The 17,973-nt window shown below is 44.4% G+C and overlaps 1 long non-coding RNA gene across 3 annotated transcripts; it reads right to left on the bottom strand.

The window, feature by feature from the left end:
* Positions 1–6,655: 6,655 nt before the first annotated feature.
* On the bottom strand, positions 6,656–16,561 carry LOC140253131 (uncharacterized). 3 transcript variants are annotated; one of them, XR_011903781.1, is made up of 4 exons: positions 16,493–16,561; positions 10,788–11,063; positions 9,837–10,015; positions 6,656–8,553 (listed from the first exon to the last, which is right to left on the bottom strand). It is a non-coding gene; the product is annotated as an uncharacterized lncRNA (long non-coding RNA). The 3 variants fall into 3 exon arrangements; XR_011903782.1 differs by lacking the exon at positions 6,656–8,553 and having other exon boundaries at positions 9,725–9,911; XR_011903780.1 differs by lacking the exon at positions 6,656–8,553 and having other exon boundaries at positions 9,725–10,015.
* Positions 16,562–17,973: the final 1,412 nt, after the last annotated feature.

Below are 17,973 nucleotides of genomic sequence, written 5' to 3' on the forward strand. Positions count from 1 at the left end.
TTGCACAGTTAGAAATACCATCTCTATGACAATCTATTCCTGGTATCTAACTTATCTCTTATATATACATAAGCTCAGTAAAGTCCTTTTAAACAAATTTGGAATGCATTAATAATAAGAGAGATCTATGGGACGCGGTGCATACTTGCATGTTTGCCCGAAGTCTGGAAAAAAATCACTAGTTTTACTTAAGTGGATCTCTTTTTTTTCTCTTTATCCTTTCTGAAATATAATCTGCCTCATGAAAGCTAGCAATTATCCCAGTTTTCTGATACTTTCCCAGTTACCCAGCCCTCAGTGTGTATGCCTACAACACATGTGATGTTGGTGGAGCCCTTCTGGCAGCACCACATGGCATTCACTGCTCAGAAACCTGGCAGTGACTCTACTCGTTCTTTTCTTATGTGTTATGATGAAGATGTACAAGTTGCTTTGCACTGTGTAATCTAACACTGATGACTTTACTGTCAAGGTACACTTTTACATTCTGATATTAAAGGTTAAACCTTGATTATGGCATGGCAGCAGTCTAGATCTGTTTTTCCATACACTTTATTTTGTAAATTATCTATTTACTTTCTTATCAAGACACAAGAAAAGACTGTTTATTCTCCTGTCAGCCTTCTGAAGAATTATTACTGCGATCCCTCTCTGGTCTTGCAAAATCTATGAGATTTCAACATTTGCTTGCCAATGTTATCATGTATTTTCAGTCTTCTTTTAACCTCCACTGCTAGATGATCAAGCACAATATTAAATTAGTTCTTAAACTACCAAATTCACCTTTCTTGGAATGAGTTTAAAATGGACTCATCTGTGAATATGAACAGGTGCTGTTTATTTGATGTTGGAGGGTAGCATTTTCTGTCCCTGATGGACTGCTCTGATAGTGAGTCCAACTCAGCCTCTGATACATTTCTGGAAGATCCCTCATTGGAAGTCTGTGCAGTAACACCCATGACTTGCTGAGCTGAGCACAGCGATTTATGAGGTTGTTTCTGAAGCTGTGAATGTGCCGGTGTCACTTTAACAGAGTTGTGTTGACAGGTACAGCTGGCCTAGTGACCCCAAAACCTTTCTGCAGCATTCGTGGCAAGAGCAGCTCTTCCCAGCCTATCTGGCACTAAGCGTCCTGCATCCCACATGGTCCCATTGTTGCATCTGGAATCACGTCTGCAGCTGCAGCTCGGTGTCACTGCTGCCAAAGGGGCTTGGCTGTGAGCTCCGGGACATGCAGGGCAGGGCTGGGACTGTGTGGGCAGATAATAGCAAGTTTATTGTCATCACATTCCTCTAATACATGTGCTCATTCAGAGAGTTACACAAAAAGCTCTTTGTGCTTGCAGATGCATTGCTTCCATCTGTTTTCACAGAGAAGAAAATGATACCTGTGTGAGGCAGCCCACAGCCATTTCCCTGCTGCAGTCACCACTGAGAAATACTTCTTAGTTGGACACAGCCCCCAAAAGCAGTTGTGTATGAGTACAGCATCTGCAAGGCATTAGACATGGAGAGTTTTACTGTTGGTTTTGTCTGTCCATTTGTTTGTTTGTTTATTAAGAAACAACTCTAAAATCTAGATGGAGATAACAGGAATTGGCTGTAACAGTAACATCAGAAGTTTCAGCCCAGGGTGAGATCCCTCATGCTAGGATCTGATCAGATGCACAGTGAAAAGAAGTTCTGTCTCTAAAGCACTCCTGGCCATGATCTGCCTGAGCTTCCCAGCCCACTGGAGAGCTGCCAGCTCCTGCAGATGACTGAGGTGCCGAAGGGGCACTTAAGGGGAGAAACAGCTGAAGAAAACCAAATAAACAATTTGCATCAGTGTTTATGGTAGAGGAGTTGGGGGGGGCTTCTACAGCATTTATTTTATACAGGGGCTGGGCAGAATCCACTCATATTCATTGGATGAGGTGCTACGAGATATGGTTTAATAGCTTAGTGGGTAGTAATGGTGACAGGAGAATGGCTAGACTAGATGATCTTGTAGGTCCTTTCCAACCTTCTGATTCTATGATTCTATGATTCAGATGCAGGGGAACTCTTAGAACAAAGAATGAAAAGAACAGAAACAAATCACCACGTCAGCCACCACACGGACCTTACAATATATGTAAATACAATACTGTTGAACTAAGTGTTCTGGGATATAACATGCTTCTTAAATTCATCTTGATGCCAGAAGAGCTGCAAAGGGGATCCATGGCACCATTTTCAAAGCCAGAAGTCAAGTGATGGGAGAAAATATAAACCAGTGCTTCTGTTGTCCATGCCATTAGATGTGAATGGGATGGAGAAGAGGAATTGCCATGGTTTCTGCAGAGGGGATCTATAGCTCTACTACCTGTGAGAACTCTTTGAAACAGTCCTCATCCCAGGGGCTGTTCAAAGGTCGTCAGCCCTGAGCACCTTGATCCACGCTGACTTGCTCTTAGCAGGGAACTGAATGAGACAGCAATTAGGACTGCAATTCCACAGTCACAAGTGAAGAGAAAATGCACTAATACTGCACCGTAACCAAACAGCAGTATTCAGTGCCACAGGACAGCATTCTGATCACAAGTAGAAATGATTTTAAAGATACAAGCATATTAACTGAGAAAAGATCTGTTGATGGCAAAACACACAATGATTTGGGTTCAACTTCTAGCACTGGAGGTCTCCACAATGTAAGTGGATATGCTGCAGAAAGCTCAGTTTTGTTCCTCCCCTGTTTGCTATGCACACTCTGAACTCCAGCTGTAGGTTACTGGGAGGGCTACAGTATTATGTAGGGTTTTATTTTGACCAGCGTGGCTATTTTCATGCATAAGGAAGCAAGTGGTACATGTAATGTTGTATAGGGGGAAGAAAGCAGCAGCAAAACCAATGTGAATCATTACTTTTGGAAGCTAATTGTCATCAATTAACCTTTCACCTTTGGCTGACAAAAACCACCTCCTGAATATTCATTTCAATTAACTTGCCTTGACCAGGCTATGTCACACTGGGATTTGTTTCCCCTGGACGTTGGCTGGCACGGGACAGTTATTTTGGCAGGGAAGGCTACGAATGGGGCTGCCAAAGCACTGTGCCTGGCTATTTGTGAACAAGAAGCTTTAGATTTGTGCACTCAAGTGTTTATGTCAGGAGCACAGAGCAGGAAGCTGGTGCAGTGTGGCTTTGTCAAACAGACACAGTAACAGAGCCTGACTTGCAGGGAGTTGTTAGCAGCCCAAGAGGGACTAAAAACAGAAAGCTGTGAATGTTGTTTGATGTTTAAAACAAACAAAATGAAAGAATACATAAAAATATACAGTCAAGGGAGAAGAGACTAAACAAATAAATCCTCACTGACTGCAAATCATTTGCTCATTTCTTCCCGGCAGGATGAATTTGCCTTTCTCAAAGCCCAACAAACATTTTGGAAAGCAAGAGGCTGCTCAGCATCCAAATGTTATGTCACGCAGCCACTTCTCCACCACTATCATCAGCATCCCCACAAAGTCCATGAACAGGCTTGGCTGTGAGGCCAGTAAAGCTGATGCATGTGGAAGGATGTGTCCCCTGAGCTGAGATATGGCAGCTGAATGGCATCACAAACCTGGTGCTTTAGATACCCAGTGCTGCTGTTTTTTCTTCTCTACACCAATCTGTCTATTGTATCACATTGCTCCAGTCTGAATAAATCATAGACCCCAGCGACTGCATCTTAAGAAGCAAACCTCAAATAGCCCTGGCAGTGTATAAAGCCCTCCTCACCCCTACCCCAGTGGTAACGCTTAAATTTGGCTTCACATGTGACAATTGCAGCTCCCAATCATTGGAAACCGACATATCTATTCAGGGCACATTCTGTTCCTCCACAAATCATCCACACATTTCCTTCCTTTCATAAATGCTGTGATAACAGCTGAAAAGTGAAAGAAAAATAAAGCTGTGTGATATATGTGAAATGCAAAATGATTGCTCTGTTCTGGCACCATTTCTGTACTCATTTCTCCCCATCAGCCACAAGAATGAGGGTCATAAATAGAACAAGGCAGAGACTGTGAGGGAAGGCAATGTCTTTAGTTAGGTTAACTGGTACAGTTAGTCTCACTGTGACAGTGGACTCTTTTAGCCATATTTGTATTGAAAACCCATCCTTGGAAAATAGTGCTCAGAAATTCAGAGAGCATTGAAAAATGGAGGTATGCAGAATGATGGGAGATGCTTCCTGCCTTCCTGAATCACAGCACAGGAATATAGTGTCCTGCTTCCTGACCATCACACAAGCAGAAAGAACATTATCCCTTCATTGTAATCACACCCATCCCAAGAATGTTCCTATATGTTGTATCAATAGAGCCAACTCCAAAAATCCCTCAGGGATTAAAATTCATTCATACTGGGACAGAAATCTGTGCTTCATGCAGATAACATTAGATCTGGCTATCAGACCTCTAACACATGACATAATAATAATCAACATCATCATCATCAACAACATCAGAGAACACATTACATGTTCTTTGATCCAAACAAAATAGTGCCCAGCCTCTTTGGTTCTGCTCTGGACTGTGGGGTCTGATCAGGTGAGAATAGTGGTGGCCCCTATAGAGGAGCACCACGGAGCTGGGCTCTTTAACAAGCTGAGAAAGCTCCATCTTAGGGGATAAAGCACAACTGAAGGCTCATTTTAATGTTGCAGAGTTGAATAAGCCTGCAAACAAAAAATATATCATTATCTGGCACATCTTGTAATTCTTGTTCAAGCATTTTACATAATTTGCTGCTACTTTCAACTTGTCTGTTCCCCATGTGGCACTATTTGACAAAGGGGAGATAGTAAGCTATCTATTCTTGGAATATTTTCCATCGCTTATTGTCATGTGGCTTCAGGCCAGACCAAGGAGAAAAAAACACGTACATAACATCAGAAGTATGAATAGGACTGTCTAGTGGAAATCAGTGCAGCTTTAAGGAGTGGTTTGGTAAATGCTTCATTACCTCTCTCACCTAGAGCTAGTGGTAAGAAGAGCCTTCAGCAGATGCCAGATGAGTCAAAGATCAGTCTCATTAGATCCAGCCTGAGCACAGGCTCACCGCTTGTCATTTAAAAATGATGAAGGAAGAGCAAGGAAGTACATAAGAAATGTCTTTGCCTTACCTGTGCGCAATAGGAAGCATCTCTGAAACAGCAATGTCTCGTAACTGGCAATTAAAATCACTTGGGACTCATTAGACAACACAAACCTTTTCTTTGAAGTTTCCCAAGTCTTTGTAGCTACTGAGGGTGGCCCTCTGCTTCCATTCAGGGGCACACAGGGCTCAGGTGTGCCTCTGCTCTGCTGTGAGTGGACAGAAACCTCAGCTGCATGAAGAAGCTCCTGTACCTTCAAGGGCAGAGTTACCTGGTTCAGTGGGTAAAAACACAGGGGACATCTGATATGCAGAATGTTGTGGGCATTTTTCATGTGTCAAAGGTGTAGAAGGAGGTGAATCACTTGAAGCAATGTGTTAATTTGTTGCTCACTAAAGAACAGAGTGACTTTTCTCTCCTGCAAATGAAATCAAACCCAAAGCGTTGATATTCATGCTAAAACATGGAAACATTTGTTTAAAAGTAAGTAAAAGCATCGGTGACTAATTCCAGTCACAACCACCTCACAGCATCATCCATTTTTCTCAGATTATTTCAACAGTGCCTTAGGTATATAGGCACTTAGGTAAGCACTAATTAAACCTGGCTGGGGGCAATGAGCATGCCTCACCTTATGTGCAGACACACTGCTTTGCAGAGGATACCAAAGCATTATTAGAATGTTATGATTTTTCTACAGTAAAAGAAAGTGGATGCACTCGAGAGGACATAAATGCTTCATAATAAGACAGATTTGCTGCAATATCCATGTCTGCCTTGCAACATGGCTTAGGCTGATGTTCTGGAAAGAGTCCCGTCTCCAAACTGTTGTAGGAAATCAGCTTTGGGTATTTGTTTCACAGCCTGAAAATGCTCTGGAGTCTTGTGTGAAGTGTTAATTAGAGGAAGGTAGGGTTTATTTGCATCCCAGATGCTGTGGCATGTTTATTTCACAGAGAGAACAGAAGAATAGCTCAGGCTGCCACTCAGAGAAGCATCTCATACCAAGGTGATTCCCTGTGTGGCAGTGTCAATGTCTGATGCCCAGGATGGGCTTCTCCAGGCAGAGTGCCAGGACGTGCCCTGTGGAGCACCGCTGTGCTGTCTGAGTGGTGTAAACGCAGACAGATAAACTCACCTGCTGAGACTGTGTGAGAGGTCTGTTAACTCTGTTGGCAGATAATCTCCTTATGCTGCCCGCCCTCAGTTGCACGCAGCTTTACTGCAAGGGAAGCAGCCTTCCCTGCCGTGCAGGATGCAATTACAGCGAGGCTGTCCCCACGCTGACAGCTCCGAGGCAGTGCTGGTGTCACCGATGAAAGCAGAGCTGCCTGCAGCACCGTGGCCCTCTTTCAGCCGGGTGGGACAGACAAACCCCTTCATGCTGTCCTGCTGTCAGGGAGTCTATGTCTGGCAGCAGACAGCTGCAAAATGGATGTCCCCTCAGAGGATGGTTTCTTGCTTTGTTTGCCTTTCCCATCCATTTCCTTGAAAAGCCACCCTGCATTTTGTCGTCCTGCAGCATCAGGACTTACCCTACAGCAGCCCTCTGCAAGCACAGGGCAGCAGGGAAGGAGGGACACAAGAAGGAGTGTGGTAGTCCTGGCATCTTGAACTTCTGCACTGGCCTCCAGGTCTCAGCTACTCTTAGAAAGCTACTCTTCAAAGGTTGCCTGTAATTTTCCTTACCAAGCACCTGCTCTTTCTGTTGTTTCATTGTCTAACGTGGGTGTAATTAATTCCCTCCCTCACGGCTACTGTTGCAAAGTGTTTACAATCTTCCAACAAGTCTCTCCCCTCACCCCTCGAAATCACTCCAAGATGCACGACTCAGATTTCACAGGTCTGGCTTCCTCTTCTCCTTCTCAAGTCTCTCCTCAGTCCCTGTTGCCTAGGCATTTTTCTCTTTGCCCTTCTCAGCAGTTTGTTTATTTTTTTTTTCCTTTAATTTAATTTGTGGTGCATTTTTGTGAAGAGACAAAAACAGAGGAACAGGATCACAGAGCAGTCTTGTCTGCGGCAGCCCCACCCCACTCACCATACTGGGCTGTGCTCTGCAGGGCATACAGGGGCTTCCTCCAGCTGCAACGTGTGCTTAACTCCAGAATATCCAATTTGAGCCATTTGCATTGTAGGGCTAAGCTAGGCAAAGTAAACCTGACTTTTGCCTTCAGCATCTTTGTTAGTTATTTTCATTGCTTAGCTTTCAGATTCCACCTGCTGGAGGACTTGCATTAGCTCTGGGCTTAGGTGTGCTTTTTTCCTTCTTAGTTACTCTGTGTAATAATACAACAACAGTGATTTTAAAGGAGTATTCAAAAATCCCATTTCAACTAACGCTCTGCATTTCAAACCCGGCTTGAGACAGATTGTGATGATCGTGGAGAAGGACTGAAGGCAGACGCAACATGGAGGTGAATTCTCTATCAGTAAGCCATGACAGGTGAATAAACACTGAAGTAATATAAATTATCAAAAGAAGAGAGGATGATAATCATAGCTGTCACTGCTATCAATTTCATATCAAAGAAGCACTGTTCCCTGGAGAGACAGGAACAGACGTAAAGTAATAAAAGAACAGTATGAAAGGACTACATGCTAAGCTGGGGGATGCAGTCAATGGATCTGCTAAGAGCCTTCTGCAATGAAGTCCAGCAATGTCCCAGGGCTGCTGTGAACAGTAACAGATCCCAGCACATCCCTTGAAATGGACTTTGAGAGATTCACAGAGTCAACAAATTGAGAGGCAATACAGAGTTTTGCTTTCTCACCTCCTGGCTCTGGGTGACATTAGCTGTCCCGAAGCCAGGAAGCTGGAGAGATCTCTTGGTGCAGGGATGAGCTGCAGCCTGTGGTACAAATGCCTTCTTGCCTTTGGTCATATTTCTCAAGCCAAAGAGGGGGCAAAATGCTCCTGTTTTCAACCATCATGTTTGTTATCTGCCTCAGGATTTGGATGTGCTTGTTATTGTCTGCAGCCCTTTAGATATGCTGTGTTTCTTTACAGGCTTTTGACCCACTTAGCTTGGTGATCTACGTCTAATAGCAGACTTTGGCTTTATGGTGTATGGAACAAATACATTAACAGGAAATGACCTGTTATTTAACTGAAATTTAATAACTTCAATAACTGAAATGACAGTTATTGAAGAGATGCCTGAAATGATGCCCTGCACAAATTACAGATCAGGATTGGCAGTAATGACAGAACAAGGGAAAAAGGGCTGAAATCAGCTTTCTCCAAATACAATTTGGATTCACGTGCAGTTGCTGAAGCAAATCCTATGCACTTCTAGGGCATTCAAAAGGGCGAGGGTGTGGCAAACATTTTGTATGCAGGCCAGCAGCAATAAAATCAGTTATCTAGTCCTGATCAGTTCTTTAGCTAAAAGATCATTACTCAGTAGATCTTGCAGTAGTAACAGCTGCCAAGGGAGGACCTTTTCCTGAGAAAAATGAAAAAACCAAAGATTTATTAAAAAAAAAAAAAAAAAAGAAAAAGAAAAAGGAAGTGTCAGGGAGAAGAACTGGCCAGCTAGTGACAAAATTCAGAAGTTTCAAATGCAATATGCCATAGGAAGCCAAGAAAATGAGACTGACTTGCCAAAGATGCTCTCACCACTATGAGGTCAGGGCCCTGGTGTGCCAGTTTCCAGACACCACAACATCCTTCCTGCAGGCATGAAGAAGGATAGTGGCTGGTCATTAGCCAGGCTAAAGAAGAGCGAGGAGTCCAGCCTCAGCTCTTGCAGTTATTATCTCCAATTAATTTAAATACCCTGTGACACTACTTCTTCTCATGAATAAAGTGTCTCTAAAAGCTGTTAAAAGCCTCAAGGCTGTGTAGAAGAACTTATAGCTTTGGTTAAGTGGAGACAAGGGAAGGGTCACTTGTCCAAATTAGACAGGCAGATGCAGAAGTATCTTTGCTGATTGAATCCAGAAAGGAAATCTGTGTCCTCAAGACAAAGCCAATTAGCATGACTCGTGATTGCATGTCCCACAAAGGGCATTTTGTGGGAGGAAGAAGAAAAAGTCATTATTAAATTTTGAGAAGGTGATGTATTTCTTGTCCTTCATTCTGTACACCAGGCAGAACCTTTATCTAGTGATGGCAATGGTCTGAGCCTTCTACTCTTTTGACCGATGTGCAAGACTCCAGCTCCTCTTATGTGCTACCTCTGATTCTGCACTGGACCCTCCAAAACTTGCTGATCTCCACAGCAAAATCCTGAGAATATGTGGCATCTTTCCAGGGACCGAATGCTGGATCTGACTCATATTGCCTATTTTGTTTATATACTCATCATATTTGCTACCCACTTGTGCATCAGCACAGCTCATGTCACAAAGTTAGAAAATGAGACAGACTTGTCAGAGACCAAATACAATCCCAGGTTTGACTCAGCGGTGTTTGCGTAGTGCTATCCAGATACAATGTGCTGCTGCAGGTTGAATGACACCTGAAAGGGCAGCTTGTCAGAGCTTCCCAGTTTTTACCTACACCCAGAAAAAAAGCCCAGCACACTGAAATTAATTGGCATCCTCTGATAGCCTCATAAATAACAGAAATCAGTACACATGGCTCACAACTGAAACCTCTCTGAAAAGACTTACTGGCTTTTTCCAGCTGGTAGGAATGACTCCCACGGTGGGTGCTCCTCTCCCTCCCCAGACTCTTGCTCACAGCTGCATGTAGGATACAAGATGATCCTGATTTCAGACTTGCATGTCTGCAAATGCTTGATTCATCTGTGCCCCTGGCTCCAAGGCTGACTGTCTTGTCACAGGCTCTGGGCAGGTGCTGCTGGGAAAGTGACAGGAGTGGTGGCTCCAGGAGAAATGCAGGACTGGGCACAACGCCTTGCCTGGGCTAGTTGCTGTGCTCACAGCCACATGCAACCCTATCTGCAGGGTGACAAGGAATCACTACAGATAACACTTGTACAGAGCGGCTTCCTCTGACAATATATCATGTTACAGATCAGGATATGTTGGTTTTATGTATAGCGATATTTATATCAAATCTGGACCCACGTTTCTATAGCACTCAGCTCTTTCCACTCCTAAGTCTCCAGCTCAGCACTTTACTTCTTTGCTTTGTGACAAAGCAGCTACCAGCTATGGTACTACACAGAGTTGTGACCACAGATGACTGCCATAAGATAATGGAGCAGATGAATATCTTCACATGAAGATTCTACTTCTCCATGTAAATTCCCTTAGAAAAAAAAAAAAAAAAGAGGTCCCTGCAATGATGCATTCGTGCCATCAAAAGGGAACTGAGAGAGGAACCAAGAGAAGTGCAGGAATTTCACTTTTTCAACAAATACTTTAGATGCACTAGTTGGCCCTGAAGGACTGTGGCTATCAAATCATTTGGTACCACTGGGTACTTGGTACCTGCAGCAGCTCAGAGCATTACTCAGTTGGTGGGTGGTGGCACCCAGTCTGGCACCATGCCTGGGACTCGCATGAAAATATATGATAACCTATGACCAAACAAGTTCACAGCAGGGATTTTTCTGTCCAAGAAACCTCCCATATTATTTCTGTCAGAGAATTCATCTCTTGTCTCCTGCTGGAGAACTACTGAGTCCCTCCATGGCGATCCAGTGCCATGGCATGCAATGGCCATAAGATGCTGTGTACTGTAGGTTGAGAAAGAGATGGCACTCACATGCTTGAAGTCCCAGGAGAGCTGGTCCTTCCACAACAAATCTCTTCACTGAATGCAGTCCCTGAGCTGGAGGCTGTAGAAGTTAATGGCAGCATCCTTTTGTCCACAGAATCAGTAATGAGGAGAGGTGGATGTATCACAGCCTTTCCTGCCAGGTGCTGTTCACGCTCCCCCTCAGTCAGGATTGGTGCACATAAATAGCAGCAGAGACCATCTCAGCATGTCCCTTGTTTCTGGTGTGAGCAGGTGCAGCTGGATTTTATTTATTTTTCAATTCTATTTAAAGAAAGAGAATAATCTTTAATATATTGGAAAACTTCTGTAATTCCTCAAAGACACTACATAATATGATAAAAGTCTCAGGATCCCTGAAGTGAGTAGCAGATTAGGAATGCTGCTCTCACTTCCATAAATAATATTAAAAAAAAAAACAAACAACAAAACAGAGCAATTTTCTTGAATTCAGTCCTGTTATTACAGTTTGCCCCATTTCCAACATGAACCATCAGCCCTCCTTGCTGTGCGTAGCTCTGTAATTGCATCCCCTGAATCCAAGAGGATACGTTAACTCTTGTAGAGGACAAGTTCAGCATCTCCAACCAGTTATTTCTGTGATTTGCGTTCTGGTGGCAGCTCAGAATCTGCACAGATGAGTGGCAGAGCTCTGAGCAGCTCATGGAGCAAAGGAGCTGGAGGGCACTGTGCAGAAGCAATGCAGGATGGGAAAACATAGCACAGAGCCTGCCTCCAGACTTGCGAACTACCACCCTTACTCCGATATGTGCAACTACTCTCTGAGGAGAGGAAGATGGAAAACAAAAGCATTAGGGTCTGACCTAGAGGCTAGATGCAGTCTATTAATTCAAGTAACAATTAAGTTCAACTCCAAATATGCCCAATCCATCATTGCATCTGTGTTTCCCAGCCATTCAGTGTCCAATCCACACCCTCTTGCTAAAACTTAATTGGCAGGAGGGAGAGTTGTTGTTCCTTAACATGCTCTTATTTCGTTGCTTAAGTCTGGATCCTTTCCTGCTCTTACAATTTGTACATGTTAAACATTGCGTGCTCTCAATATTTACCTATTTTTAACCCTGACTCATTCTGTTTATTTCCATAATGCATGCCTTTCTACATCTTACTTCTCGATGCTCGCATTCATTTCTTAAACTACAGAATATCCTCATTTATTTTCATTTGTAAGCACTTCTGTAGTTACTATTTTCAGCTCAGTTTTAACCCTTCTTGCCCAGCTCCTGTGTTTTCTGGGATGTGGAAGGTCTTCTCCAGCACAGGGTAACAGGGGCTGCTGCAGCCCTCTGCACCCTCAGCTCACAGCAGCTGCCTGCTCATCACAAACACTCACCTTTTTCACACTATCCTCTGCAGAAACACCAGTGCCCCACAAATCACCTGATGAAGCATTCCATCTCTTACCCTCTCATAACACAAAGACAGAATGAGAAATGTCAAGAGAAAAATGATCTCTATAGCTCAGCTAGCAAGTGAAAATCAAAATGAAGATGTATGTGCCAGATCTTGGGGGAAGCTGATGTGGTCAGCAACAGTGAGAAGCCCCCACCCTTGCACTGCCCATAATGTATCTCCTTCCCCTTTCAGCTGCACCACTCCCCATCCCCCAGGGAGGCTAATTACAAATGTAGGGCACGCAGGGGCTGCATTGACATCACCACACAGCAGATGTGGAACTGGGGTTGTCAGGAGGCCATGGGTGACCCCTGACCCATGAGGCAGGGCCATGATGAGGCTTCCACCACCTCACTGGAGAGGCTGCCTGAGCCTCCTCCCTACCAGCCAACAAAGCAGCAGGGCTAATGCTGCTCCGTGAACAAGCTGGCATCAAACAAGGGAGGCTGGAGGCTTTCTTCCCCTGTAATACAATTTGCCAACAGCTAGGAGCCTCCCCTCGCATCGCTGAGGCCTTCCTCAGACAAATCAGGGCGGGCTCTGCTTGCACAGCTGCAATGTTCTAGGAGTTATTTTCTCCTCTTTTGTGTCATCCCCAAAAGAAAAAGGAGAAAAATAAATACAAATCCCGTCTGTGCAGGATATGACAGCGAGGAGCATTGTGCTGGGCTCTGCTCATCCTCCTCCCACCCCCTGGACACGGCACCTGCCCTCATTAGCTGAACTTTTCATACAGAGGCTGCTGCCTGAATTAATTTAGGATCTGTTAGTGGATCCTATTCAGAGCGGCTTAATAGGGCTGCAGCTAAGTGCAGAGAATCCATTTCTCCCCAGCAGCAATGGCAAGTGCACCCCTTTCAGCATGAACGCTAGCTGGGGAAGGGTTAAATAGGGGCCAGCATCCCCATATGCCAGGGGGCTTTCAGGCCTAACCCAGCAGCTCAGCTGCCTGTGCCCTAATGGTGCTGGCTCATAAAGGCATTGTGCACAGCCTCACTAACCCGCCTTCCTCAGGGCACGTCCATGAAAGGGCTTCAGCTGAATGCACACACACAGCAGGCTCATTCCCTCAGAGATATTTAAACTTCTCCAGAGGGCTTGTCTGCTTGCATTCCTCACTGCTCCTCTGTTCCCATCCCACATTAGCTTTAGGGACTTGTGGGTGACAGCCAGGCCAAGGAAGTGATGGCACTGTATTCCTGGCTTGGTGTCCCCAGGAGAGGCTGGTCCAGGTGCTGCTGCTCCAACCACAGGACCAGGCAATAGCAAGAGAAGAGAGATGTCACCTGAGCAGCTGATAAAGGAAGCACGTGGAGGCAGGAAATTGACAGAGATAGGGAAGTCCCCTGCCAGAACAGGCAGAGAGTGGCTCCCCAGTGCTCCCACACAAGTTCTGCTAGTTAAAATGCATCAGGGAGTGGGGTGAGAGAGAGCAGAGAGAGCCCCTTAGACAAGGCCTGTAGCTTCTGATCCTTTATGTGAAAAATTAGCATCATAATACTTAGCAGTATCACAGTGCCTTTGATTCCTCTCCCATTGTACCTCTGAAAGACGTGAATGGCATAGGCTATTGCTAATTCTCAGCAACAGAGCTCTCTTCAGCAGAAGCTGACTAGGATCAGGTTGCTCTTCAACCAGCCCCATGGAGTCTTGCTGAGCCCAGCGCAGCTGGCCAGCCTGCAGAGTTGCAGCATTCATATTGGAAGCCCAGCATGGTAGGAGAGGAACCCAGTAGGCTTTCCAGCAGAGCTTCCATGTTCCTCTGGCAGCTATGGGCATTAATTAGTTCTTCGGTTGAGGGGAGAAGTCCTCCTGTCTGGTATACCATGAAGACAAGTAGAAAGACAGTATGGAAACAGCAGCCTCCCTGGTTTTCCTAGTCTTCCATACAGATGGGTAAAAGATTTTTCAAAAGCCCAAAGGATACATTGACATGAAGCTACTCCCCAAAGATAATAGCCACCATGGGTAGCTTTTGCAAAATGGCCCCCAGGCAGAAAAAGCCTTTAATTCAAATAAATTGTTAACTTTCAGAGAATTATTGAGCTATGAGCTGAACTTCAATTTCTATGAAAAAAAAAATCATGAAATAATCATTTTTTTTAATTTTCTTTTTTTTAAGCAACTCAGTGATAAAGCTGAGATAAGTTGAAGTTAATAGGAATATGTCAAGAATAAATCACATCAACACAACCCAATTTCCTCCTTGACAGGGTAATAGGCTTTGTGGACATGGCAGGAGCAGTCAATGTCATGTGTCTTCAGCAAGGTTTATGACACCAGTCTTATATGACACACTCATAAACAAGTTAGAGAAGAATGGCCCAAAGGGAGTTTCTATAGACTGGGTATAAAGATAGCTAGAAGCTACTCAGTTAATTGTCAGGTTGAAGCGATTCATCAGCTGAGATTTTGCAGTGATGTTTCTTGTAGCAGATGTTATTCAATGTTTTCATTAATGACTTAGATGATGGAATGAGAACACACTTATTAAATTCGCAGGTGGCATTAATCTAGGAGAGACTGCAGGCACACTTGATAAGATTAGAATTCAAAATGGTCTTGATAAGATGAAGAAATAGTTTGAAAATAACAGGAGGCACTTCAATAAAGACAAGTACAAAGTGGTGTACTTAGGAAGAAATAAACAAATTCTTAAACACAAAATGGAGATGGCTGGATGGATAGTGGGTTTGCTGGAAGAAGAGCTTCCAGAGGATCACATAGGTAGGCTTTAGAAAATAGTTACCTTCTGGTGGGAAAATAAAACAAAATCATACTGGGATGTATGAACACAATTGGTAAACCAAGATTCTGCTTTAGCCAAGAAAGGCCTTCCCATCAGTGCTGCTTCCAGCTTTAGGCACTGTTCCTCCAGAAAGGTGATAATCTTTCTGGAGGAAAGAGGCAGAAACCAGAGGAATCATACAAGATCTGGAAAACACAAGCCATGATGAAGGAATTGGGGTTATTTACTCCAGAAGAAAGGATGAAACCAGCTCTGAGAATATGAACAGCAGGAAGAGCAATAAACCATTCTCTTTGCTTAGTGTGGCTAGCACAAGGCTTAAGAGGTTTCAGTTGCAGCACAAGAGGCTCAAATTAGATGACGTAAAAGCCTTTCCAGCTGCATGGACCACTCAGGATTGACACAGACTGCATTTATATCCAGGTGGGTGATCATGGAGCTGCCTCCTGGTGTCTTGGGTGCACAAGACCCACTAACTATCGAGTTACAAACTCTCAAAAGGACCAATACTCACAAACAGCTCAGGGGTTGCTGTCACTACGCAGAACAGCAAGTTTTTCAATAGAATGGAGTTTTGCAGTTCTCCTATTCTGGAGCAAGGATCTGCCCCATCTGAATATGGCTGCCCAAGTCCAATTAGAAACGTGACTGCTGTCTCCCAAGGCTCTTGTGACCAGTAATACAGCAACAAACTTCCCTGGAACAAGCTTGTTTGTTTTCCTTCACTGCTCTCTTCCATTTGCTAATAAACAACCTACACACATATTTAGTCCCATCTAATCTTATGCTTCACTACAAGTGGAATTAAATTGGTTTATCTTGTATAACAGGAAAAAAAAAAAAAAATCAGATACAACCTACGTTATTTCTAAAAGTCAAGGGCCCTCTGGAATTCAAGCTGGTCTTTATTTTTCTCCCAGACTCCCACTTCTCTCGACTGTTTTGAGGAAAAACAGTCTTTTTCTTCTTTTCTGCCAGTAAGCATCCTGGAAGCTTCCCAGGACCAGATGCATCCAATTTCTGGGATTTACTTCAAGTGATGGTCTCTTCAGTTTAAGGAGCACTGAAATGAGCCCAACTGCTGTCATGCCCTGTCCCCTGATGCCTGTCCTGCTCAGCCTCATGGCCCTGTGTGGGTACTTGGCTGTAAGCACAGGAGGTGGGCAGACAGCAGCTGTGCAACTTGGCGACAGGCATGTTGCATCACTGCAGGGCTTAAGGCAACCAAGCCATTTCAAAGCACACATCCTTCACCTCTATGTATACATTGCATTAGCCTAAAATACCATGAAGACAGCTGGTTGTTATAACACAAACAATTGCACTCCTACAGAGCACCTACAGGTTTTTGTGGACAGACACACAAAGGTCTTTTACAGTCAGAGCAGTTGTTCTTTGGCACATATTAACCTAATAGTACATCTGCAAATGTACAGTGAAATAATGCAAGAATAATAATGTACAGTTGGAAACAGTACAAGAATGGTGGTAGATAGATAGCCAGAGGTTAACTATAGAAAAAACTTACCAATTCTGAGGTCTTCAGTCTAGATGGAAAATGTTGAGACTTGTCACCCAAACTCCACAAAGGAGCAATCTCCAAAAAGAGGTGCTACCTCAGTGGTGGTCAGCCCTTAAATGAAATCTAGGAGAGGTAGAGTCAAGCTCCACCCTTTCAGGGAGCACAACTGAATTACCTTCATCTGTGCTCCCACAGCTGACCCAACACTTGCCTCAGATGGTTAATCAGAGGTTCAGGCTGTGATTAACAGTTTCCTATACAGCAAGTAACAACAAAACTCAACAGAAGAGGAGGAGAAACCAAAATTACAGAACTGTAGGCAGCGCTCTGGGAGTCACACATGTCCTGCCATACCTGCCACATTATCTCCCTGCATCAGGGATGTGCTGCAGGAGCTGCCACTACTGGCATCCCCAGCCGCTGCTCACTTCTGCCCTTGCCTGGTGTTAACTTACTTGAGGGATTGGTGGTTGTACAAGTGTCCCTAACTTCTGCTCACAACTGTCTTCACAATCTTTCCCTTGTGTCCTTTCCACTAAAGTGGATCTGTACCTGCTAATTGTGTTTCCTTTCAGTATTCCCAGTATTCCCCATAAAGCAGGTTCTCATCTCCATAGCAGTGTTTGTTTTAATTTTACACCTTTTGTCTCCTTGACGACATGGCCCTACTTAATTCTGTGTGCCCCAGAGAAATTACGTTTTTCCGAAGGATGGAAAAATACAATTGCAATTTTATTAGAAAGCATGGGCAGAGGCCACCCTCTGCTCATCCTCTGGGGTGTGGGCACATTCCTGCAGCTGGGATGGGCAGCAGGCAGAAGGAGAACCAAGTCTGCATCTCTCACCTCAGATGACCAAACCTGCATCATCTTCTGTGTGATGCCTCCTGCCAGCTTAGCTTTGGCTCCCTCCTCCCCTAGCCCCAACTGCAAACTCTACCTTTAGGGGCCCATTTCCCCTCGCTCCCCAGACCTCATGATGACAGTACTGGGAGCTGGCTCCCCTTCTGCATGAGGGTAGTTGTCTGGCTGCCCAGAAGCATGAGGAGGCCAGCTGGAGGAAGCCTTCTATTTACTCTAATGGCACTAAAAACACGTTTAGTAGATTAGCAAAATATACAGAGAGCAGAGCTCAACATGCTGGAAAATATGGGAATTGGCAAACGCATTTGTGGCATTAAAAGTATACACATAAAGGTGCCAAGCAATATATTTGCATAGCTAGCAGGCACTGGAATGTTTCCATCCCCTAGAGTGCCACCAAGGCACTGCTCTCCAAGGAGAGGTCTCTTCAGTATCCAACCATAGGCAGCCAAGCGCTTCAGGATAAATGCATGCATGTCCAAATAGGTCAGCACCTGGGCATAACACAGCACATCCCTCATTGCCCAGCCTCATGGGTTTTCTATATTATTAAAGACTCAGTGAAGGGTCTCCCATGCTTTGCATACAAATGAAGATGCTAGTAAAATCCTATCAGCAAGGGAA

This window comes from Excalfactoria chinensis, chromosome 5, assembly GCF_039878825.1.
Source record: "Excalfactoria chinensis isolate bCotChi1 chromosome 5, bCotChi1.hap2, whole genome shotgun sequence".
Taxonomy (NCBI): Eukaryota; Metazoa; Chordata; class Aves; order Galliformes; family Phasianidae; genus Excalfactoria; species Excalfactoria chinensis.